The sequence below is a fragment of the Aethalodelphis obliquidens genome, unplaced genomic scaffold (assembly GCF_003676395.1).
Source record: "Aethalodelphis obliquidens isolate GAN/ISIS:26980383/991018 unplaced genomic scaffold, ASM367639v1 scaffold3, whole genome shotgun sequence".
Lineage (NCBI taxonomy): Eukaryota > Metazoa > Chordata > Mammalia > Artiodactyla > Delphinidae > Aethalodelphis > Aethalodelphis obliquidens.
In genome coordinates this window covers 64530319-64539300 of record NW_020837947.1, presented here as the reverse complement: position 1 = coordinate 64539300, position 8982 = coordinate 64530319, and positions in this window count along the sequence as shown.

Genomic DNA, 8982 nt, shown 5'->3' with positions numbered 1-8982 from the left:
ATGTAAGGAAGAAATAATATAAAATCTATACAAATTCTTTTAGAAATTGAAGAACAACATCATTAGTAATTAGGGAAGTGAACAATTACAATCAAAACAAGATACCACTTGCTATGGACTGAATGTGTTCTCCCTCCAAATTCATAAATTGAAGCCTTAATCCCAATGTTAGTGTATATTTTGGAGTGGGGCTTTTGGGAGGTAATTAGGTCATGAAGGGTAGCCCTGTTGATGGGATCAGTGTCTTTATAAGAAGAGAGGAGAGAAATGGTTTCTCCCTTGGCCATGTGAAGATATAGCCAGAAGGTGGCCATCTGAAAAGCAGGAAAAGAATTTTCACCAGGAACCTAATTGGTTGGCACCTTGATCTTGGATTTCCTAACCTCCAAAACTGTGAGAAATAAATATTTATTGTTTAAGCCATCAGTCTATTGTGTTTGTTTTATCAATGTGAACTAAGATACTATTACACACAAAATAAAATGGCTAAAAGCAGATGTTGGTGAGAGAGTGGAACTGTAATACTCTTTGAATTGATATTTAAAATAGCAGAACAGCTTTGGAAAACAGTCTGGCAGAGTTTCTTAAAATGTCACACATACACTTACTATATGATTCAAATATTCCACTCCTAGGTATTAATACCCAAGAGAAATAAAAGAATATATTCATACAAAAACTTCTACACAAATATTCATAGCAGCCATATTTGTAAGAATCCAAAACTGGAAAAAAACAAATATTCATAATCAGGTGAATGTGTAAAGAAACTATGGTATATACGTATAGAATACTTGACAGTGTAAATGAAGGTGCTATCAATATACACAAACACATTATCATACTGAGTTAAAGTGGATAGACAAATAATAATACTGTGTGATTCCAATTATATATAGAATTCTAGAAAATGAAAACTGATCTGTAGTGCTAGGAAGCACATCAGTGTATGCCTGGGGATAGGATAAAACACACTGAGGGACAAGGGTGAGAGATTACAAAGGGGCTTGAGGAAACTTCTGGACGATGGGTATGCTTATTATTTTCATTGTGATGAATGCCTAACATGTGTATACTGGTTATTCTTTTCATGTACAGTGCTAACATTTTGTTCAGGGCTAATGCATTCTGGGTCAAGTCATGGATGACCTTATTTTCCCATCTGTAATGACAAAACAACTATACAGTTTGTCCTCCATGTCCACAGGTTCCACATCCACCGATTCAACTAACTGTGGGTCAAAAATATTTGGAAAAAAATCCAGGAAATTCCAAAAAGCAAAATTTGAATCTTTAGTTCAGCAGCAATTATTTCCATAGCATTTACAACTATTCACATAACATTTACATTGTTTTAGGTGTTTAAGTAATCTAGAGATGATTTAAAGTATACAGGAAGTTACATGCATTTTATATAAGGGACTTGACATATATTTAATGACATTTTACACTAATAGTGAATTTTTGACACTTGAAACAAGTTAGCTATAAAATTATGAATTATACATTTATATATGAGTGGAGCAACTTGAATATCTTTGGAATGGCCTAAAGTTGTGAAAAACATGTTAAATGAGTGGTTCTGAAGTCTCATTTGCCCAGTGAGAAGAGTTCTTTAATAGCTATTCAGTGGTAATCATGTTCAAAATAATATGTTAATGGATATTGGGTCTTATTATAATAATTTAATGTTCATCAGGAATAAAAAATAGAATATTTGAAACTTAAAAATCTGTAATAACTCAATGATTATAGCATACTCACTTTCTAGAAATATACTAGAAAGTGCCCATAGAATTATTTGTCAGCAAGCAAAAACTGATAAAAAGTAATTGGGAATGCTTTTCATTAAAAACATGGAGTTTTATCCATCCTGTGAATGTTTTTGTGGTTTTATTTTTTAGGCACTATAAAAAACATTTATCATTTTAATTTATTGACATGTCAAAAAGGAATATTGCATAACCGCTTTCAAAATCATGTTTAACACTCTGACCTAATGCATTATATGCTTGAGAATCATTCAGTTGTCAACACAATATTTAAAAAAATTAAAAGTAAAATAGGTGACCCAAAGGTAAAGGCATTTAATCTTCCTCTGGCTATAAAAGGAAGGAAGAATGCTAATTCTTTTTTTTTTTTTTTTTTTTTTTGTTGTGGTACGTGGGCCTCTCACTGCTCTGGCCTCTCCCGTTGTGGGGCACAGGCTCCGGACTCGTAGGCTCAGCGGCCATGGCTCACGGGCCCAACCGCTCGGTGGCATGTGGGATCCTCCCGGACCGGGGCACGAACCCGTGTCCCCTGCATCGGCAGGCGGACTCTCAACCACTGCGCCACCAGGGAAGCCCAAGAATGCTAATTCTTGAAGATTGTTAGACTATGATCTGTTATCATTTAATAGGAAATATATCTGATATATTGATACTTTATGAAAAAATAGATTCTACATGAAGAAATATTTCTTAGTAAAAGTCCTTCTGTTTTGGAATCAATTACCAAGATAATTTCTGATAAACTTAGGGATACTTTGAGGGTTGATTGTCCACCATTTTTCAAAAAATTTCAAAGTCATTATTTTAGAAGTTTCCATAACACCTCCTCATCTATTTCTGTTCATTATATTTACTTTCTTCTAGAAGTGCAGTCTCAAAATACAGAGTCCTGCTCCTTTTTGTTCAATTCTCTGTCTCCTGTTAGTGGCACATCACTGAGCTTGCAGTTTCCCTCACTTTGGGGTCACCCATATGCAGCCAATGTATTAGTCACACAGCATCAGGCCACTGCTGCCCATATGTCTCCCTGCTTAAACCATTTAAATGCAGATTTCAGTATCTATGAGATAGTGTCCAAAATTCTCACTGGGATTAAGGCTTTCCAAAATCTTCTCTCTGGATATCATCAAGACCCTCAAAGGGTTCAGATCCCTGGCTAACGGCAGAAAAATCTCCCACTGACAAAATTATCTATTTTGAAGTGGTTGCTGTCTTTTCTCTTAGCAATTTTGTGAAGGCTCCAGGACACCAGTGGACTTTTGCTAACATGGATCCAATCTCAGTGAATGAACGATGTGAATCCCAAAAGACAATTCAAAGAAGACTTTTGCTGCCACTTAACGGAGACTGTCAACATTTGAGCTTCAGGGAACATTCTCACAACTCCTTTAACCAGTTCAACTCAACTAGTTCCATATTATCAAAGCATTCCTAATAATATTATCTATAAGATAAGGTTAGTCATAGATATTTATTAGAGCTTACTAAGTGTCAGGCTCTGTCCTTCGTATTCACATAAATTATTTTATTGAATCCTCTTAGTCTTTGAGTGAATTTCAATTATTATCTTTAAAGAAATAAGTTTTAGAAGTTTTAAGGAATATGTCCAAGATCACGAATCTAGGTAGTGATGGAACCAAGATAGGAATCTGTGTGTCAGATTCTCCCTTCTCCCCCACATTATTCTATATAAATATTTCCATCGTATCATTCAATTTCTTCCAAAGTGCATCAGGGAATATGTTGGAAAATATATAAGATGTAGTTACTCCCATAAAAACACCACCAACAAAAACTTTGACTAATGTTTTGGTATCACCTGTCTCTTCAGAAAAGCTTACCCCCAGATTACATTTAATTTAACCATGTAAGATGAAAAAAGAATAGGAATGCTCTAATTATAATGGTTTTTCACTTTCTCTTATTCCTTCACACTCCCTCTGCTTGTGTGAGCATTGCTATGGTTGTGTATTTTCCACCAGAAGCCATGAGTGAACTGAATACTCAAGCATGGATCTGGAATTAACACGACTTTCCCTTCATTATTGCAAAAGAAGGTGCTTTAGCTGTGAAATGGATATATAAATTCTTCTCAAGAACCGATCAGAGAAAAGACAGTGTAAATCTTTCTTAAGTAAGGGATAATTGTTTTTTCTTCATCGTGTTTCTTAAATCCATTTCCTTTTTATCGTTTCCATGACCACCACCATAAGTTTTAATTCTTGTCTGTTGTCCAGATTATTTCACTGCCTCTTAATTGGTCTTCCATCTTTAGGCTTCCTTCAGTATTTTAAACAGTTTATCATGCCACCTCCTTTTCCCAAATTTGCATCAGTCCCTATTGTCTTCTCCTGGAGGGTAAAGGCTTTTAACATTTATTTTTCTCTCCAGACAAACAACACAGGAGCATTTCCATGCTTGTCCTTGTAAATATATTTTTTAAATTAATATATGAATAAATGAATGAGTGAATAAAGTGTCTTATAGGTACAAAGATCACATATCAATTGCACATTTTACTTAATGGCACTTTTACCTTTTTAAAATACTGTCCTGACTAATTTGAGGGAATCAGTCCAAATCTCCCTAGTGGATAAAATTTGAATTTTTGATGTATTTTCATGATATGTGGGCACTGTCATTACCTGCAATTGTGAGAGTCACATACCATGAGCACATTTGTGGACTTTTAAAACTATGTCCACAAATCTTTGGTAATAATCCCTTCCAAAAGGGGAGCCTAATTCACCTCCTTTCACGAGTACATTGGACTTGGTGATGTTTTCCTGTTCTAATGAATAGAATATGGCGAAAGTGACTGCGTGACTTCTAAGGATGGAACAAAAAAGGCATTGTAGTTTTCTCCTTCCTCTCTCTCCTGGTTCACTCAATTTGGGAAAAGCCAGCTGCCACGTCATGAGGACACTCAAACAGCCCTATAGAGAGAACCATGCAGTGGGAAACAGATCTCCAGGCAACAGCCTGTGAGGAACAGAGACCACCTGACAGCATCCTTGTGAGTGAGCTTGGAAGCAGATTTTCCAGTGTTGCTCAAGCCTTTAGATGACTGCAACCCCAGCCAACACCTTCACTGCAAAGTCGCGAGAGATCCTAAAACAGAACCATCCAGCTAAGCTGCTCCTGCTTTTTAGACCATGGACATAATAAGAAAAGGAATGTTTACTGTTTTAAGCCATTACATTTTGGAGTCATTCGTTATATAACAATAGACAATATTGCACTCAGGGTATAGATTTTATTTTAAAATGAGTGTGTGGGAATATAAGGAATATTGTCAGAAATAATTGATCTTATATCTTCTGTATTTTTCTTCTACATGTAGAAATTAGTAGCCATTATGTCAAGAACATAGCAACACTTTCCATGGTGTTTTTGGAGTGCAAAGTTAGAAAATGCTCCTCAGACTTAACATTATCATCATTCTTACAAAATAATATTAAAAATAAGCTATTTGAAAATAATATTCTTGTATTTGATGACTTTTATTAAGCCATGGAATAATATATCCCAGCTCTTAGGGACTCAGAGACTATAGCATTGTGTTTGCCACACATACTCTGCTTATGGTATTTTCCTTCTTTCTTTCCTTTATTTTTATAAAATTAACTTGTATTCCAAATTACTTACTCATTGTGGATTACAGTTTCACAAACAAAACATATGTTTTGGTAGTGCATATGAAGTTGTATAGAATGGCTGTTTGATTAATATTGCGGTTGTTTTGCAAAGCGCGTATTCAAGCTCAAAAGCTGCCCCTTTGTTCCTTTTTAAAATTAAGCTTAAATTAGATGCTATATTTTATTTTATATTGTACCAGGTAATGACAAAACAATTTCTTAGAATGTGGAAATATTTTTATAACTACCACAATAACTTTGTAAAGAGTGAGTAAAGCCATAAAATAAGATGAACTCTTTAGTCAATGTGCTATTTTATGTGTTTATTTATAGAAATAGATATCAATTGTGGGCCCATATTACAAATACTTATTGCCAGAATAATAAAATAACTAAGCATTTTTTAGAAAGGATGCAAATAAAAGGATTTTTATATCCTTTTCCAAAGCTCATTAAATAGGACAGAGATTTTTTTTTTCATTCTTATTTTAGACAATTGCATTTACTCACCTTCCTCTTACAGAAATGTGAATCTAACCAATAATATTCAAAAAAGAAAACTAATCAGTCTTATAGAGAGAGACAACTTTGTCATTCTCCACTTCCATATCTACATTAGTTTGATTTTAATTTGGTGTGGTTCTTCCATTTATCCAGGAACTGAGGCTTGCAATTTTTTTTTTTCAACTTGTGAGGGAATTCTAAATATGTCTGCATGGCAAATAGAGGAGTTGCAAGTTGTGTAGAGCAAGAAAAACCTCAACTATGGTAAAACTCCATCCTATGTGCTGTAGGGTGACTATATACACATTTGTTTTATTGTTTTTAATTTGCATATCTTCTGTCTGTCCTTAAATTAGATGTTGGATCTTAATAATTTCACTTGAAACTCGAAGCCCAGATTTTGCTGTGTGAGGAAGTTTCTGAATAAGACATCAAGTTTCCAGCCATCAGAGAATAATTTATTGATACTTGTCAAAAGGAAGTATCAGTCTAACAGAAATGAAGACAAAAGGAATGCCTGATGAATTTTCTTTGAAGTGCCTTTTATAAAAGTCCTTGGTAATACATATTGATGAACTCCAAATTGTCTTGCCTGAAGGGAAAAGAAAGTAGACTGCTTTACACTGTCTTATAAATATTCATCAAAAGAACAAGACTTATGTTTCCAGGCGTGAGGTGAATGATTACGGTTGTATGATTGCCTTGGAATCTGGATAATTAGTAAAACAGCCGTTGACAGAGAATTTTAAACTTGGTATCTTGCCGTCACTTCATTTGGAGTCAGAGTTAAAGCTTCCTATACCAAAGGGAAGCAGTTTTTAGAGGGTGATGGATTGATACTATCAAGTTCTAGCCATCAGTTGCTTCCATCGTTGGCTTATTTATTTGTTTAGCTGAAAATTAAAACAAAAATAATTGGTTTTGTTTTATTTCACTTTTGTTTTATTTATTTATTACTAGGTAATTCATTTTGGTCTAATGAAACAGTACCACTCTTACTAAGAATGATTTGCTGGATCTGTGTCTTAATTACAACCCAAACGCTGTAGAGTGATGATAGAATTACTCTATCCAAACATCCAGAAAGAGTAGTTTTGTGTGGTTGGGGTTTTTTTTGTGATATTGTTGTCATTTTGCTTACCAAGACCCACTTTGGACTGAGCAATTAACCATGCATTTCTTTTGCTTATGGAGTCTATATGCTTCAAGATCAAATTTGATGAAGTAAATATGGAATATTTGATGTATGGAGGAGAAGTAGCTCATATCAACAACCAGAAAAAAATACTGTCACTCAAACTGGTTGTAAATTTCTCCTGACCCTTGTTTCATAAACTATCCTCTAACTAGTTAGGAGGAAAATATTCCATTCTTAAGAAACATTATCCTTTAGAGTGTTTAGTACTTAAATGCAATTAAGCAAATATAATATCTTCTTTGAAGCAAATAGTTACTTGGCTTAAGCAACTGAACCTCATTAGGTCTGTTGAATGAAAGACATATTTAGCAAGTTTTTGAAGAATATTTTCTTCATCTTGAGCAGAAATAAGCACCTGTGTTGCCATTACACTTGGAGGAACACTCTACATTCTTCAACTACAAGTTGATATTTATTATGAAGACCTTAAGGTAAGGAAGTGAAGTTTAAATTGGTATGTGTCCAAGAGTAGAATGAGATAGAACAACAACAACAACAAAAAGAATGACAGATTAAGCGACTCTCCTAGAAAATGTTTAGGTGTTTTCTTAAAACTCTGTGTTTTTTGTAAGGGAGCTTTGACTGCTATAAAGACCTTGGCCAGAAACATACAGAGAGTTTGAATCATCCTGCAGCTAAGAGCTGTGGTAAACATGGGGTAGGACAATGATGGTGATGAGGGCACTGGTGTTCTTGATAGTTTGGTAAGTGAAGTTAAATTTTCCAAAGCAAAGGAATCATATTGCATTCACTCTTTTCTTTCTTTCTTTCTTTTTTGAATCTTGCACTTTGTTTAATGTGCTGTATAATTCATCTCATTCCGAATCTATGAAATATAGTTTGGAAAAAGAAGACTGTCATAAGACATGTGGTGTCAGCAGTCTGGAACACTTAAGTTGGTCATACAGAACACCTAGATGAATTCAATATGGAATCGAAACAAACCAAGAACAACCTGTGAACTGAAGTGTCAGTATCTCTGAGGAAATCGATTACTTTTCTCTTATTTCTGAGAAGCCACCACTGAGAGACATACCAAGTATCTATGATATCATCTTTAGACGATTTTTCCAAGTCTCCAAGGAACAAATCTCCCTTTAAAATATAAATGAGGGATGGCAGGGACATGAGTGGGACAGAAAAAAAGGAACTGATGGTAAAATATTTAAAACTTTGCTTTATTGGCCCCATTAACCTGAAACTATGTAATGTCAAACACTGACTCACAGTGTGCAACCAGTGGTGCATTAAAGTATTAGAGCTGAAATATTTCAGATGTCTAGATACAGGGAAAGGCTACTGTCTAAAAATAACAACTACAATTAATATTTGGAAAATATGGGAGAGCACAACACTTACTGAACCACAGCCCTGGTGGGATTTCTTTTAAGGCACTGTGTCCACTCAGGGTCCAGCATCCCACGTGAGAGAGAATTTACAGGTGTCACTAGGAGGGCATACAATGCAACGCAAGTGACGGGTTATTTAACTTTACAGAACTTTCCCTGGTGGTGACTGGAGCGACATGTTCTGCTCAGTGATTCACTGAAGAAAATAATAAGCTTTAATTATATTTAGCGGTGATAGGAGGTGGGAGGTCTCAGATGAGGCCTGCATTCACAAGAGGAAGAGTATACATGGGCATAAAGCATGACAAAAAAGATGTCCACACCCTCCCAGGGTCAAGTCGATTCCAACAAGTACAAATGTAAGTTCAGTAAATTATCATTTGTTTATCAGAAAATAAAAAAGGAATGATAGAAACAACAAACTGGCACGGCAGTAGTAAAGAGGTGTTTGTATTTCATACTTGTTGAAGTGAAAATTGATGCAAAGTGTTCAGGAAGTATAAAAATTCCTAAGGGGAAGG